This window comes from Phyllostomus discolor, chromosome 6 (genome assembly GCF_004126475.2).
Source record: "Phyllostomus discolor isolate MPI-MPIP mPhyDis1 chromosome 6, mPhyDis1.pri.v3, whole genome shotgun sequence".
NCBI classification, from domain to species: Eukaryota; Metazoa; Chordata; class Mammalia; order Chiroptera; family Phyllostomidae; genus Phyllostomus; species Phyllostomus discolor.
This window is the reverse complement of record NC_040908.2, coordinates 42228035-42245422: the sequence shown is the minus strand read 5'-3', so window position 1 is coordinate 42245422 and position 17388 is coordinate 42228035. Positions and strand designations below refer to the sequence as shown.

The window sequence follows — 17388 nt, the reverse complement described above, 5'->3', positions numbered from 1 at the left end:
ATTTATATGATTCTTAAAACAGTAACTCTAAATTGACAAATTATTTTGGCAGTTAGCATTGGTTTAGATAAGAGCATTTCATTATTCTCTTGTCTATAACTCAGCCTTTTAGGAATGATTCTTGAAATTCGGTTTATTTTTTTCTTCAAAATCACGTTACTTTTTATCTATTCGAGTGTAGCATAAAACTATATTTATGGAATTATAACCTAGAATTATCATGATCACATAGCCAACCTTTCTATTTTCCTTGTTTTTTTTTATTGTTGTGGTTTAGATACATCCTAAAAATAAGAATTAAGTTTATATATTTTAAGATCAGAGAGGTAGGTACATATGTTGAAGGTGGTGGTAAGCAAAGATTATTTTATTGTTGTTAATATTATTAGCTTATTCAAGCATATCTTTTTTCTCCTTTCTAAAATGCCTGATATAAGCCATTGCAATTATTTTGCAAGGTCATGGAAAAAGGCACATCAACTATATACAAATCTCTTTGGAATAATGGAAAGTTTGTGCAACAAAACATTTAAAATGAGCATCAGCAAACAAGATGTTTGTATTAATAGGAACCTAGAAAATGGCTATGCAAAGGTCAACACTGATCTTTAAATGTTAGTGAAGTTTAATTTGTTGCATATAATGAGTATAAAGAAGAAGAGGTAGTGGGCCACAGTGAAGAAGCCATTGATAAATTGTCTAAATGTCACAACCGCTTACAGTACAGAAAATGTTAAATTGACAAGATCTATTTAACTAAGTGAATTAAACAGTTCATACAATGCCCTAGAGAAATATTTTCCAAATTTAAGTACAACAGCAGATTTATAAATATTTTGCCATAATTTATCTTGGGAAAGTGAAGGGACTACTATTTTGTCTAGGCATAGAATTTCTTCTAATCTCTTTTAATAAGAATGACGGACAGGTTTTCTTGGAACATGGGAATCTATTGCCTTTTGCTTCATCTAGAAATAGCATTACCTGACCAATATTTAGCAGCTGTGAAGAACCATCCTCTGCTATGGCACTTTTGCACAACACTCAATGAATTGAGTTCAAAGAGCTTTCTCTTACGTTATACCCAATATTTTTAAAAATGTGAATTCTACATTCTTTTGTTTTCTTCATTTATAAAGTTGATGAAAAAACTTGTAAAGGAAAATGTCCAATGTATATAACAAAAGATTAATATTCATACACAAAGAAATGGATAAAGAAGTCAATAAAAAGATGGGCAAAAGCTAGGAAAAGGTAATTTATAGAAACAAATTGTTAAAAAGTATATAAAAAGATGTTTGACTTCTTTAATGAATGGAAAATGGAACAATACTAGCAGAATCCATATTTTACCTACCAGATTGGCAAAAGTTAAAACTTGATAATACTCTGTCTTACCGAGGTCACAGGGAAATGGGCAGTCATGTTATTGATGGATCTGTAAATTGGTACAATCTTGGAGGCCAATTTGGCAGTACCTATCAAAACATAAGGTGTGTGCATATATTGTCATAGTAGTAGTATTATTTGTAAGGCAAAAAGTAGAAACAGAATGTTTTCCATTAAGGGAACAGTGAATTAAATTATGATCACAGTCATTATCCAGGGGCACATCTTGCAGTTATTAAAAAGCAATGAGGGGTAAATCTGTATATGCTAACAGGGAGATATCCATGCTATGGTGTTCAATGAAAAGAAGCAAACTCTATATATAGTAAAATCCTGTTTTTACAAAAATAAAAAACAAGTCAGTGTGGGTGTGGACATATTCTAGATTTATCAAGAAAATCTGGAAGGCCACATGTCTTGCTGCACAGTGGCTCCCTTCAGAGTGGCAGCGGGAGGGGAGTATGTTATATTAATACTAAATACTTCCCTATTTTTTGTATTTTTTAAACAAAAAGTGTGCATTACTAATTTTAAAACCCAAGAAGAAACAAAAAATCAGAGTGTCTGAAAGATTTAAAAGTTTCTCTCATAATTTTTAATGCACTTTTAGGTTTTATCATTTCTTTTTTTTAAATTTTATTTATTTTTAGAGAGAGAGGAAGGGAGGGAGAAAAAAAGGGAGAGAAACATCATTGTGTGAGAGACGTTTGACAGTTGCCTCTGTAACAGTTGCCTCATGCACACTGGGGACCTGGCCTGCAACCCAAGCATGTGCCCTGACCTGCCCTGAACAGAAATTGAACCAGCAACTTTTTGCTTTGTGGGATGATGCCCAACCCACTGAGCTATACTGCTGAGGGCCCTATAGCTTCTTTTAAAAATAAGGACATGATAGTGCTTCTAACATACTGCTTTGTGCTTTTGTATTTTGCTTCTACGATTTAGTTGCTGAGTATTATTTGTTAAATCTAAAATTTTATAAGTTAAAGTATTACCTTTTAGCATTTATTGAATACTTGCAATTGGTGATAATTATCAAGTAAATATGTCCTGAATATTTACACTTAACATTTAGGTTGAAAAGTATCTAGACTTTCAAACTGATCTAGAAGTTTATATGCTATGCTGTAATATAGAAAAAATCCATATATAGTTGTTTGTATGGAAAATAATATAATAATAAATAATACAGTAATAAACTGTTTTGTGTACTCACAAGTATAAATCTACTTTTGCCAAAAATAATATTTGAAGATAAATGTCACTAAGGAAGCTAGGACACTTATTTGATAACTATTGTTTGAATAAAATTAAAGGATAAAATTTTCAGCATTATAGACAATTAGTTGTGTAATATCCACTAATGATGTTCAGCACTTTTCTTCTTCAAAGCATTATACATTAATTAATACTTACAACACTCTTACAGATGTAGGCCAATATTATTACCCCTTTTCCAGGTAGGGAAATTGAGGCAGAGTGGTTAAATGATTTGGAGTAAATTTGTCACAGTAGGATTAGAATTAAGACACTTTTGGCTCAGAGCCCAACATTCAGAGTGGTAGAACCACACCTTCTTTAAAAGACTTAATCTCTGTGTCCTCAATAAAGCATTACCTGTCATTAAACCATATTGAGGTCATCTCTACATCAAAATTCATTAACAATGAATTTGATCCCTATACGGCCACTTAAAAACACACACATGCCATTTTCTCTTCCATGGCTTTCCTGACACTGTATTGTCTTAATTTGTCTTTTTCATTTTCTCCATGTTGAAAAATTACAAAAACATCTACCCTTGACTTATTTGTTCTTCTGGGATCTTATTCAGTGGTTTTAACTTTCCTTTCTATATAGAAAGTCCCACAATAGTTTTTATATGGTCCAGGCCCCCTTCCTGTATTCCTGTCTGTCAGCTAGACATTTCTACCCCCATCTACTGCTATATCTTAAGCTCCCGTTGTTTCTAAAATTCAGCTTAATGACAATGGCGAAACTTGGTCCTCTTCCAGACTGACCTGTTTTATATATGTTTTAATTCAAATGTTGTCCTTGAAACTAGGATATACTGGGTGGAAACAGATAAGGGTAAGAGGTTCCTGGGAACCAGATGTGGCCAAGAAAAATGGTCTCCCATTGTTTCTAAAATTCAGCTTATTGACATTAGCAAAACGTGTTCCACTTCTAGATCAACCTATTTCTGTGTGTGTTTTAATTCAAGTGCTGCCATTGAAACTAGGATACACCAGATGTGAACAGATATAGGCAAGAGGTTCCTGGAAACCAGGTGTGGCCAAGAAAAATGGTATTTTTGACTGCTTTTACAGGGTGAAGAAGCTGAAGCATAGTCTAAGGAAGAGGAAAGCCAGAGTTACAACTGAGGGGCAAGGCTAAAGGAGACTTAGTAGACAGGTCAGGTGCTAGGAAAATTGAGGTGTGTGGGTTGAATAAATGAGGCAATCACTGTGAACAGAATGCACTGGAACCCTTTTACCTGGCACGTGGTGATGGAGATGTGCCTACTCAGTGGAGCCATGTTCAAAGCAAGGGTCACTCTCTGTGCTGTAATCAGATCCCTATCCCTTGGTGGTTATTCTGGATTCTTCCTTCTCCCTCACTTCCACAATTTGTCAGTCCTCATATGCTGTTGATTCTTTCTTCACAAGATCACTTGAATCTGTCTCTTTATTTACATTCCATCTGCCACCATCCCAATTCAAGTCTTTGTTATGGTGTATTGATATTATCTGTTAATTTACTCCATTTCTAACAGGTCACTTGTATCAAATATTCCTCCTCCACTCTAATATTCCTACCTACACAGTTAATCTTCCAACAAAAATTCTGATCTGTTGACTACCCTTCCTAAAATACTTTACAGATCAGAAAATTTTCATTATTCTTCATTAGCTACCTAACAGATAATAAAGTCTTAATTGCTAAGTTTGGCATTCAAAGACTTCTCTAGTGTGGCCCCGATTTATCTCTTCTATTTGTGCATGAAACCAATTGCTTATTTTTTCCTAAATAATCCTTGCATCTTTTTATCTCATTTATGCTTTTGTATATTGTTCCCTAGTTTTTATCTCTCTCCTATCAAAATCTAACAATCCTCAAATGCCCTCTACTTTCTAAGACAGTTTTTTTTTTTTATTTTCAAACTAGAACATCTACTGAACACCATAGCCTTTAGTTTATGTTGCTAAATTAACCACAAACTCCATATGGTTGTTTTTGTGTCTATTTTATCGCTACAATAGGTTATAGGTATTTGATAGTAAAGACTCTGCTTTGTGAATCTTTATATCTATAACTTGTGGTAAAATGTTATATACCTAAAGTGCTCAAAGTATTTATTATATTTAATTAATATTTATATATCATAGGACTCTCTCAGGTCCAAATGACCCAGTGTTCCTAATACTCTAGTCTTCTGTTACAATAAATTCAATCCAAGCTTGAGGTTTTTTTTATTTTGAGACTCCTCTATCCTTTACATAACTTTATAATTACTTAATAGTTTTGTTTAATGTGGAATATCTCTTTTTTGTTCTGATAACATGACAATGATTAAATATGTTCATGCATATGCTTTACTGGTATTAATGTAATTCTGTGTTGATGCAATTAGCTAAGAGATTATGGGGGGAATATACTATGTTTTAGGAATTGAAAATACCCAATAATTGTTAGCACAGGTAGCTACTTAGTTATAAATAAAGGAAATGAGCAAAGAGAATCAGGCATTAAGCCTCATTCACTAGAGAGCCACAGCAGTCATAGGCTCCCAAAGGGACTAACACATCCTCGGCCCTTGGGACCTAATCTCTGAAGAAGGTAGGAAGTATTGGTTACCAGTAATTAGCTGGGATTGCCAAAGGAAGAATTAAAACAGTAGGGGAAATTCCTCTTCTAGGTACCTACCTGTACTGCAGAAGCCAAGGTGGTGCAGGAGGAGGTCCTTCTACTTTGAGGCGTGTGCAGTGGGAGCCATGATGACAACCATGACCAGAGGGGAGGTGTCTAATCTGGGAAAAGGCCATAGTGGTTAGGGGGAGGGCCTAGCACAAGTCCTCAGAGGATTGGAAAATAGATTGATTAGTTTGAAAGACACCTGGTCTTTCCCAAGATCAGGGTAATATAATCAAAGCTTTACAGAGGCCTGTCTCTGTAGCATACATTTGTCATGTGTGCGTTCTCTCCCTGGAGCAGCCATGCGGGCTCAGCAGCTGTGTGGGTCCAAGCACTGGCCTGGGTACAGCCACACAGTGCCAGTTGGAGCACAGCCAGGAACAGAGACTAAGTAGCCAAATAGGGACAGAGACTAAACTGGACTAAACTTTGGCATGGATTGAACCAGTGGCACAGAATTTCTGGACCCTGGCCCTTTCTCTGGGCTTGGTGAAGACAAGGCTGGACTTCTTCCATAATGGGACAGAGCTGAACTACCCAGCTGTTGTTGAGATACAGCCTCTGGGCACCTGGGGACTGTCCTTTATGTTTGCTCCAGCTTCATTAAATCTTACCACTACACCTCATCCTCCCATGTGAGGTCCCTGAAATGCTTTTCTGGTGACACCACAAGAGCCTATTTCCACAGACAACATGAGTGACTAGAATACCTAATACAACTAACCTGGGGTTTAACTTAAGTTCATGCTCTTCAGTTATCTTTATTTTTGTTCATTTCGTATTGATGGATAAATGTCTTCAGAACATCTCTTGATAACAAATAGCAAGTATATGTTCTAAGTTCATGCCCAAGATATTCCTTTAGGCTATTTGAGGTATTTTGCTCGTGTACCTTCATCTTAAATGTCTTGGTGCCATGGCGTCATTTATCTTTGTTAAACTACACCAGTGTGTTTGTTAATTCTTTCTTTCCCATTATGTTTTACATTAAGGTCTAATTTCTTCTCAAGTTTCCTGTTCTTCCCAAAGCAGTCAAAATAGCTGACTTTAGAAATCAGGAAAGGCAAGTATTTTGCAGAATTATTTAGTGGCAAGGTAATTTTTATGTCTAAAACATAGTTTTTATTTTTAAAAAGATTATGAAAAGTATAACAAGTCACAGCATCTTAGTGCAACTATTTGTTTTATATGTTACTTTCTTAAAATTTAGTTTATATGGTAACAATTATTCTTTTTTTTTAATTTTATTTTAATCATTGTTCAAGTACATTTTTCTGTCCTTTACTCCCATTCTAGCCCACCCACCCATCCCAGGTAACAATTATTCTTAAGGCAAGTAAATACTAATTTATTTTAATGAACTCTCCATAATCCTCTTATCTCTGTGTCCTGAAAATTTGGCCTATCATAGATTCTGTGCTTGCTCCCTGCACACACAATAAAAAAATCTAGATTTAGGTTAAGCTCAATTTAAATTACGCTTCTTATTCTCTCTTGGACTCTGAAGTTTGGATTTAGAATGGCCTTTGGAGACATCTGAGACTGTCATCGACTACCTTATAAAATGAAAATATTAGAAAGCTTTAAAGTTAAAAAAATATTTTAAAATAAATAAAAATTATGGTTAATTTTTATTTAGGTTCTTCCATCTGCTATTATTTTCCTTTGGATATTTTTTTTCCTATTCAGTATTCAATATTAAGACAATTTGCTGTATTTTTTAAATTAATTCATTCTTTCATTCATTCTCCCCCTATATAACTATTTTGTTTTAGTTCTAAGTCCAAGTGTGTTGGGTTTTATCCCCAGAGAAATACACAAGGGCAGCATTTTTCATCTTTACACACCCTTCTCCCAATATGCAGAATCCAGCATTCCTCTTAAATTCTTTTTTCCCCATTTCAAAACAACTATTTATGCACTAATACAATATTTGAATAATACAAGTTCAGTCTTGACTACTTCTTCCAGGCAGATTTTTCAAACAAGGAAATTCTTTTCAACTGTTGGCATTCTTGAGTAAAATGCAAGATTTTTAGAGGTTTGCATTTTCAGAAAGAAACGGTGCACTGTGGAGACAGCAAGATATCTTGGGGACTAAAAAGGAAGTTGGGAGTCTCTCTCTATGGAGCACACCTTCTCCTTTCCCCAACTCCCCCTTACACCAGGCGTGTTTGCCTTGCATATCTCTTTCCCCTAAGCTCAAAGGGCCCTTTTCTTGCCTCTGTAACTTGTTTCCTGAGCCCATTTCTTCTTCCTGAGCTCACTTCTTTCTTTCTACCTCTGTGACTTTCTAAATAAACTTTCTGTTATAGTTTGAGTCTTGGCTCTGAATTCTTTCTTGGCCAAAATTTAAGTACCGAAGTTGTTAAACCAATGTCTGGTCTAACTCCAGGAGTCTAACACCTGATGCTGTTTTCACTATCAAAAGTAAGAATGACAAAAAAAAAAAAATGGAATCACAGTAGTGACCACCATATTGGGACCTAGGAATTTTAGTTGATTCCAAATGCAATTGTAAAGCAAAGCAAGTTTAGAAAGGAGAATGATTCCACAAAGTGACTTACCAGAGTAAACAAATAAATGAAGGAAAATGTTATAATTGGCTTTGAATTCACTCTAATGATTAAATTGCCATAATTTGTGTAGACTACAGAAAAATGATTGAATGTCAACTGTGACATGCCTTGAATCTTTTGCCACTGGCCAAATATTTTCCCCAAACTGAAGGAAGCTGCAGAGTCTGGACTATACACACACCCTTCAGTTAATATGTGTTTTCAAATATTTGGCTCAGACTTTTCCCACAGATACTACATTTACAAAATCAAGAAACATTTTAGGAGTAAATAAAAGGCACTGGTACCATTATTATAAAAGCAGAAAGAAAAATATGTAAATAATGCATTTTAATCAAATAAAGTAAATATTCTACAGGCATAATTTTAAAAATATTAATAGAATAATTTAAACTTATTATAAATCAAAAATTTAAATTTTTCAAGTACACTTATTTGATTTATAAAGTCTTTTATATTCAATTATTTAGTGGTAATTATTAGTAAGTTTACATTGTTGAGCAAAATCACCAGCTTAGACATTAAAAGCTACCATTATAAAAACATCACTACGAGTCAGTGTCAAATTGCCCTTGCTAAAACAGCTCAAGTAGTGCTTCTGTGCAATATTAGAAATTTTTTTTTCAGAAACTATTTTTTAACACCCAAATCTCTCTCAAAGCACATAGCAGTGATATGAAGGTAACTTGAAATACAGGTAAAGTCCTTGAAACAAAGAAAATAGATGGTGTACACCAGCTTATGTTGATCATTAAAAGTACATAATACAATTTTAAAGTTGATCATTAAAAGTACATAATACATACGGTTTGTTGCTACCCTTTACCCATTTCATTTTACTGTTCTGAAACCCAATGTTGACCCATCTCTCGATGAGGCCTAGGGCAAGGGAAACCTTGATTCTTCTATTTCTTGTCAATAATGGTTAAAAAAGGAATTCTTTTTCCAGGTCTAGCATTTGGGAAGGACAGTAGGCTATGGGCTTATCCAGGGAAATATTTGCAAAAAAGTGGAGCTCTGATTTAAGTGGCCTGGGTCCTCACCAGTGTCTCCACTAGATGATTTTAGTCATGATATTGTACTAGCTTAGCCTCTTGCTAGGTCATAAAAATTGGCTGTCTCTGTAAGTTATCCTATATTCCTAAACCTTTGCAACCTCTCCAAAACAGTTAATCCCGCCATGGGGTTGGGGGGCAGGGCCGGCAACTGAGGAGGTGGAGAGGGTAGGACTTGGTCCCCAGTCAGAATGAAACTAGACCTGGCCAGGATCAGTTGCCTCCACCACAGCAACCTGGCCACGTGGGCAGAGGTGATGGGTATGGGGGCATAGGGACCTGCTGGGTGGGTGTGACTGCATGAAGGGAGCCTGTGTGCTGCAGCAGGGATCATGTGAGGGGCAGGGAGGGAGGGCATGCTCTGCACAGGCTTTGGGGGAGGGGCTGTGCAGGAAGTCAGAAGGGCTGTTGTCATAGAGTTGCAAGGCAGCATTGAAACAAGAGAAAAAAATAAGGATATTCATTTTGTCTCCTCCCACCATGTCCATCTAGTTATTATTTTAGATTTTTACAAATTTGTTTTATTTACTCTATCAATTCTCTTTAATTTTATATGGCCTTACTAGCAGATATTTGAAGTTCATGGGAAGAGAAAGATGAATAACTCACATTTGATTATCTTTCGCCCCTGATAATGCATAACCCCTGCAAAGCCTTCTCCTTAATTTTACATATTTTGTAGAGTTCACAGGAGTTGTCACATGTTCATAAACAAACCCAATCATTAATGGACATTGCCATTTTCTTCTGACTTGCTAAATCTAATACTTGTTAGGTATGCTTTTAAAAAAGAAATTTAATCTTTATTGTATTCTTTTTCCATTTGACCCCCTTAAACCCTCTTCCCCCAGCAGTTACCTCACTGTTGTCCATGACTATGAGTCCTTTTCCTTTCTGCTCAATTCCTTCACCCTTTAACCTAACCCCCACCCCCAGCTGTCACCCTGCTCTGCATCTGTGAATCCATCCCCATTTCCTTGTGCAGTTTGTCCATTAAATTCCATATACGAGTGAAATCATATGGTATTTGTCTTTCTCTTACTGGCTTATTTCATTTAGCATAATGTTCTCCAGATCTAGCCATACTGTCACAGAGTGTAAAATTTTCTTTTCTTTCCTTTTTTCTTTTCTTTTTCTTCTTCTTCTTCTTCTTTTTTTTTTTTTTTTTTTTTTTTACAGCTGAGTAGTATTCTATTGTGTAACTGTCCCATAGTTGTTTTACCCACTCATCTACTGATGGACAGTTGGGCTGCTTCCATGTCTTGGTGATTGTAAATAATGCTGCAATGACAATAGGGGTGCTTATGTTCTTTTGAATTTCCATACACCTTTCCACAGTGGCTGCACCAATCTGTGTTCCCACCAACAGTGCAAAAGGGTTCCCCTTTCTCCACATCCTCACCAGCACTTGTTGTTTGTTGATTTATTGATGATAGCCATTCTTATAGGTATGAGATAATAACCTCATTGAGGTTTTGATTTGCGTTTCTCTGATAATTAGTGACGTTGAGTATCTTTTCCTATGCCTATTGCCCATCTGTATGTCCTTTTTGGAGAAGTGTCTATTCATGTCTTTTGCCAATTATTTAATTGGGTTGTTTGGGTTTTTTTGGTGTTGAGTTTTGTAAGTTCTTTATAAAATTTGGATATTAATCCCTTTCTTACATTCTGTGGGTTGTCTTTTTATTTTGTTGATGGTTTCCTTTGCTGTGCAAGAACTTTTTAGTTTGATGTAGGCCCATTTGTTTACTTTTCCCTTTGTTTCCCTTGCCTGGGAAGATACATCTGATAAAATATTGCTATGAGCAATGTCCAGATTGTGCTACCTATGTTTCCTTGTAGGATTTTTATGATTTTGGGTCTAACATTTAAGTCTTTGATCCATTTTGAATTTATTCTTGTGTGTGATGTAAGAAGGTTGTCTGGTTTCATTTTTCTGCATGTACCAATTTTCCCAACACCATTTATTGAATAGATTATTTTTAGCCTATTATATGTGTTTGCTTCCTCTGTTGAATATTAGTTGACTCTAAAGGTATGGGTTTATTTCTGGGGTTTCTATTCTGTTCCATTGATCTATGTGTCTGTTTTTATTCCAGTAGCATGCTGTTTTCATTCCTGTGGCCTTATAATATAGTACAGTGTGATTACTCCAATTTTGTTGTTCTTTCTCAGGATCACTTTTGCTATGCAGGGTTTTTTGTGGTTCCATATAAATTCTTAAAATATTTGTTCTAGTTCTGTGAAATATGTCATTGGAATCATGATAAGAATTTAATTGACTCTATAGATTGCTTTGGATAATATGGACATTTTAATGATGTTAATTCGTCCTATCCTGAACATGCTTCCACTTATTTGTATCTTCTCATAGTTCTTTCTTCAGTGTCTTATAATTTGCCAAGTACAGGTCTTTTACATCCTTGGTTAGGTTTATTCCTAGGTATTTTATTCTTTTTGAAGCAATTGTGAATGGGATTATTTTCTTAATATTGCTTTCTGTTAGTTCGTTATTGGCATATAAAAATGCAACTGATTTCTGGATATTAATTTTGTATCCTGCTACTTTGCTGAATTCATTGATCAGTTCTAGTAGATTCTTGGTGGAATCTCTAGGGTTCTTTGTGTACAGTATCATGTCATCTACAAATAAAAACAGTTTTACTTCTTCCTTTCCAATTTGGATGCTTTTATTTCTCTTTCTTGTCTGATTGCTGTGGCTAGGATTCCAGTACTGTGTTGAATAAGAGGGGTGAAAGAGGACATCCCTGTCTTGTTCCTGATATTAAGGGGAACACTTTTAGTTTTTGCCTGGTGAGTATGATGCTGGCACTGGGTTTGTCATTTATGGCTTTTATTATTTTTAGGTATGTTCCCTCTAATCTCACTTTCCTGAGAGTTTTTATCATAAATGGGTGCTGGATTTTACCAAAAGCTTTTTCTACATCTGTTGATATGATCATGTGGTTTTTATCCTTTATTTTGTTTATATGGTGAATCACATTTATTGATTTGCAAATGTTTTTCCAACCTTGCATTACTGGAATAAATCCCACTTGATCATGGTGTGTAATCTTTTTCATGTATGCTCTATTCCATTTGTGAATATTTTATTGAGGATATTGGCGTCTATGTTCATCAGGGATTTTGACCTATAATTTTCTTTCTTTGTAGTATTCTTTTCTGGTTTTGGAATTAGGATAATGCTGACCATGTAAAATGAGTGTGGGAGCCTTCCCTCTTGAATTTTATGAAATACTTTGAGAAAGAGAGGTGTTAGTTCCTCTCAGAATATTTGGTAAAATTCACATTTGAAGCCATCTAGTCCAGGGCTTTTGTTGTTGGGAGTCTTTGATTACTGCTTCAATTTCACTACATGTAATTTTTCTATTCAGATTCTGTGATTTTTCTGGGTTTAGTTTTAGAGCATTGTATGTTTCTAGGAATTTATTCATTTTGTTCAGGTTGTCCAGTTGTTTGGCATATAGTTCATAATATTTTCTTAAAATCTTTTGTATTTCTTTGATGTCAGTTGTTATTTCTCCTCTTTCATTTCTTGTGATGTTTATTTGGGTCCTTTCTCTTTTTTTCTGTATGAGTCTGATTAAAGGTTTATCAATCTTGTTTATCTTTTCTAAGAACCAGCTCTTGTAATCATTGATCTTTTGTATCATTTTTAAGACTCTGTTTCATTTATTTCTGCTCTAATCTTTATTATTTTCTTCCTTCTACTCACTTTGGGCCTTGTTTGTCATTCCTTTTCAAGTTCCTTTAAGTGTGAAGTTAAATTGTTTATTTGACCTTTTTTTGTTTTTTTGAGATAGGCCCACAATGCTATGAATTTCCTTTTATGATTGCTTTCCCAGTGTCCCACAGATTTTGGGATTGTTGTGTCCTCATTTTCATTTGTTGCAAGGTATCTTTTGATTTCTTTTTTGATTTTGTTGTTAACCCATTCATTATTTAATAACATGTTATTTAGTTTCCATTTCTTTGTGTGTTTTTCAGTGTTCTTGTGATTGATTTCTAGTTTCATAGCATTGTGGTCAGAGAAGACACTTGGTATAATTTCAGTCTTCTTAAATTTATTCAGACTAGTTTTGTGTCCCAACATGTGGTCTATCCTAGAAAAAACATTCCAGGTACACATGAAAAGTATGTGTATTCTTCTGCTTTGGTGTGAAATGCTCTGAAGATATCAATGAAATCCATTTGACCTAGTGTTTACGCAGGGGTGTCAAACTCATTTTCACTGGGGGTTCACATCAGCCTCACAGTTGCCTTCAAAGGGCCGAATCTAATTTTAGGACTGTATAAATGTAACTACTCCTTAACTAGGGAAAGGAGCTTGGTGCTGCCGCCTGGTAGAAACAAGGCGCTGGGCTGGATAAAACAACGTGGAGGGCCAGATTTAGCCCACAGGCCTTGTGTTTGCCACCTGTGGTTTAAGTCCACTGTGTCCTTGTTCATTTTCTTCCAGGAAGATCTATCCATTGAAGTCAATAGGGTGTTAAAATCCCCCACTATATCTATGTATCTGTCCATTTCTCCCTTTATGTTCATCAAGATCTGCCTCCCATATTTAGGTTCTCCTAAGTTGGGTGTGTAAATGTCTACTAGGGTTATATCTTCTTGTTGGATTGTTCCCTTTGTCATTATGATGTGTCCTTCTTTGTCTCTTACCACAGCCTTAGTGTTAAAGTCCATTTTGTCAGATATAAGTACCTTTACCCCAGATTTTTGTTTCTTTCCATTTGCATGAAATGTGTTTTTCCATCCCTTGACTTTTAAAAATCTGTGTCTATCTTTTGATCTGAGATGGGTCTCTTGGGGACAGCATATATATGGGTTTTGTATCTTTTTTGGTTTTATTTATTTATTTTCAGAGAGGGGTGAAGGGAAGCAGAAAGAGAGAGAAACATTGATATGCAAAGATACATCAATCTTGGGAATCTAGCTTGGGTGGTCTTGTATTCTTATCCATTCAGCTACCCTGTGTCTTTTGGTTGGAGCATTTAAGCCATTTACATTTAAGTTGATTATTAATAGATATGTATTTAGTGCCCTTTTATTGTTTGACTATTTTCTTTTTATTTACTTTCTTCCTCTTAAAGCAAGCCTTTTAACATTTGTTGTGGTACTGGTTTGGCATTAACAAACCTCTTTAGCTTTTTCTTGTCTAGAAAGCTCCTTATTTCTCCTTCAATTTTAAAATATAACCATGCTGGGTAAAGTAGCCTTGGCTGTTGTCCCTTGCTTTTCATCACTTTGAATATTTCACACCACTCCCTTTTGGCCTGAAATGTTTCTTTTAAAAAATCAGATGACAGTCTAGTTGGTGCTCCCTTTTATGTAACTACTTGCCTTTCTCCTGTGGCTTTTAGGATTCTCTCCTTGTCTTCAAGCCTTGTCATTTTAATTGTGATGTGTCTCCATGTAAGCTTCTTTGGTTTCAACTTGTTTAGGACTCTCTGAGCTTCCTGTACTTGTCTTTTTCCTTCACTAGATTAGGGAAGTTTTTGCTCATTATTTCTTCAAATAGGTTCTCGATCCCTTGCTCCCTGTCTTCTCCTTCTGGTATTCCCATGATGCGGATGTTGTTATGCTTCATGTTGTCCAAAGTGTTTCTTAAGCTCTCCTCATTTCTTTTTGAATCCTTTTTCCCCACTGCTTTGCTTGGGTGTTTTTTTCTACCTTGTCTTCCAAATCACTGATTCAATGCTCTGCTTCATCTAACCTACTGTTTATTCCTTCTAGGGTATTATTCATTTCAGATATTGCATTCTTTATTTCAGACTGGTTCTTTTTTATGGTTTCCATGTCTTCTTTCATTCTATTGAGTGTCTTTATAATCATTACTCTAAACTCCATCTGATGAGTTGTTTTCCTCCATTTCATTTGGCTCCTCTGGAGAGTTCTCTTGTTCTTTCATTTGGGGTTGCTTTGTCTTCCCATTTTGGCTGCTGCTTTGTGTTTGTTTCTACATGTTAGGTAGATCTGTGAAGACCCTGGTGTAGGCCTTTATCAGACACTGCTTGTGACTGGCCCTGGTAAACCTGTTTGGAGCTATCAGCAATCCACAGTATGTGGCTCCCTCTGCTGGGCCTGTTTGTGTGCAGAAAGAGCCAGGCTGCATACCCTGTGTAGCTTTTATCAACACAGGCCTTGGGGAGGGTCAGCTGAAGTCTCATAGAGCTCCCAGAGTTCTGCCTTAGTTGTTAAACTAATCAGTGATATTGCCTAAAGCTATAATCACAGAGTGGGGCAGAGTAATTCCTGAGGGCAGGGCTGTTGCCTCTCCTCAGGCTGATGTCATTCAGAGAGGAATGCTGCGCAGTGTTGGGAATGATTCAGCACAGGATCCTGGTGGCTGTTCTTCAGTTCTCTCTCCAGAGTCACCAACCCCAGACTTTCCTCAGGTGTCTCTAGCCCACTCTGCCCTCTCTTTGCTGGAGCCCAGGGTAAGTGGTTGCTAACAAAATTTTGTGCATTGGAGGCTTGCTTTATCAACTGGTTATTGTTGCCATTTCTTCAAGGGTATGGATTACTCCTTGACTACCATGTCTGCTTTTGCTGAGTGTGGATCCCATTTTGTTTGGATAACACCACCCTCAATGAGTCCACTAATCTGAAGTCCACTAACAAAATGTTCCCTCTGGGGCCATAAAAGGGTTCTTGGTAGGGTAGAATGATTTGTCCTTTACTTTTTGGTGGGAAAATAGTACACTGTACATCAGACATTTTGAGAACTAGCCTGTACATTTTTCTCAGTTTTCCCACCTACATTGAAACCAGACATGAATTTTTAGGTGCTAAGCCTGGAGACAAACCCAGATTAGAAATATTTTCAGTAACAGAGGCTCATAGAGACATAGGTGACAACTCTGAAAGGTAATACTCAATTAAATTGAAAAACTTGTAATTTGTTTAATATCTCTTTTTTTCTGTTTCCTGCTGATATGGAACTGCATCCTCTTTCATGGTAATACAGTCCACTAGCTCTTTTAACTCCTGCCTGTGTTAACAGTGTACAGCTCTTGTACCCTCTTCTCCTGTGTACAGCGTCTGGTTAGAGTAGGACAAATCTAGGTATTGGAAAATCCTTTGTTTTATCTCTTACTTCTAAGTCACTTTAGTATAAGGAAAAGAGTAAATTCAGATCAACTCAAAATTTACTATTATTATAGCCTCTTTCTTTCTACCCTTTTGAAGTTAATTTGTTTATCACTTTTTATCATGCATCTTGATCTACCACCATCCCTGGGACATGTCTTTCTTTTACTCAGATGACTGCATACTCTCCCTCCCATACCTCTGTATAGCCAAATACAGGAGAGTGCTGTGGTTATGCGCTCAGACTTTGGAGCCAGTCTGCTTAGATTTAAAGCCTGCTTCTACTACCTACTAGCTATGTGACCTATCTGTGCTTTGTTTCTTCATTATAGAAGTAATGATGGCACTAATTCAAAGAATAGCTATGACAATTAAATGAGTTAATACATGTCAAATGTATAGAACAATACTTGTCATGAGGTAGGTACTTAGTATTATCTGTTGTTATCGTCATCATTATTTGGTAGAACCCTGTACTTCTTTAAAGTTCTCCTAACATTTCACAACTTCTCTGTAGCTTTCTTAGAGGCCCACTGTTTGAGGCTGACTTGGACTCTTGTTTTATGCTGCTGTATTGCTCACTCTGCTATTTTAATAATTAGTACAGTATGTCTTATTTTTTTCAGAAAAGTTTTTATTTAAAAAAATATATTTTATTGATTATGCTATTATAGTTGTCCCATTTCCCCCCCTTCACTCTGCATACCCTCTCCCACCCACATTCCCCCCTTTAGTTCATGTCCATGTGTCGTAAGTTTTTGGCTTCTACATTTCCCATACTATTCTTGCCCTCCCCCTGTCTATTTTCTACCTACCATCTATGCTACTTATTCTCTGTACTGTTTCCCTCTCTCTCCCCCTCCCACTCCCCTGTTGCTAACCCTCCATGTGATCTCTATTTCTGTGGTTCTGTTCCTGTTCTAGTTGTCTGCTTAGTTTCCTTTTGTTTTTGTTTTAGGTGTGGTTGTTAATAATTGTGGGTTTGCTGTCATTTTACTGTACATACTTTTTATCTTCTTTTTCCTAGATAAGTCCCTTTAACATTTCATATAATAAAGGCTTGGTGAGGATGAACTCCTTTAACTTGACCTTATTTTGGAAGTACCTTCTCTGCCCTTCCATTCTAAATGAAAGCTTTGCTGAATAGAGCAATCTGGGATGTAGGTCCTTGCCTTTCATGACTTGAAATACTTCTTTCCAGCCCCTTCTTGCCTGTAAGTTCTCTTTTGAGAAATCAGCTGACAGTCTTATAGGCACTCCTTTGTAGGTAACTCTCCCATTTTGTCTTGCTGCCTTTAACATTCTCTCCTTCTCTTTAACCTTGGGTAATGTAATTA

The 17388-nt window shown here is 36.1% G+C and overlaps 1 long non-coding RNA gene across 1 annotated transcript; it reads left to right on the top strand.

Moving 5' to 3' along the window:
• Nucleotides 1-3611: 3611 nt before the first annotated feature.
• On the top strand, nucleotides 3612-6744 carry LOC118501108. Its single transcript, XR_004903695.1, has 2 exons — nucleotides 3612-6522; nucleotides 6619-6744. It is a non-coding gene; the product is annotated as an uncharacterized LOC118501108 (long non-coding RNA).
• Nucleotides 6745-17388: the final 10644 nt, after the last annotated feature.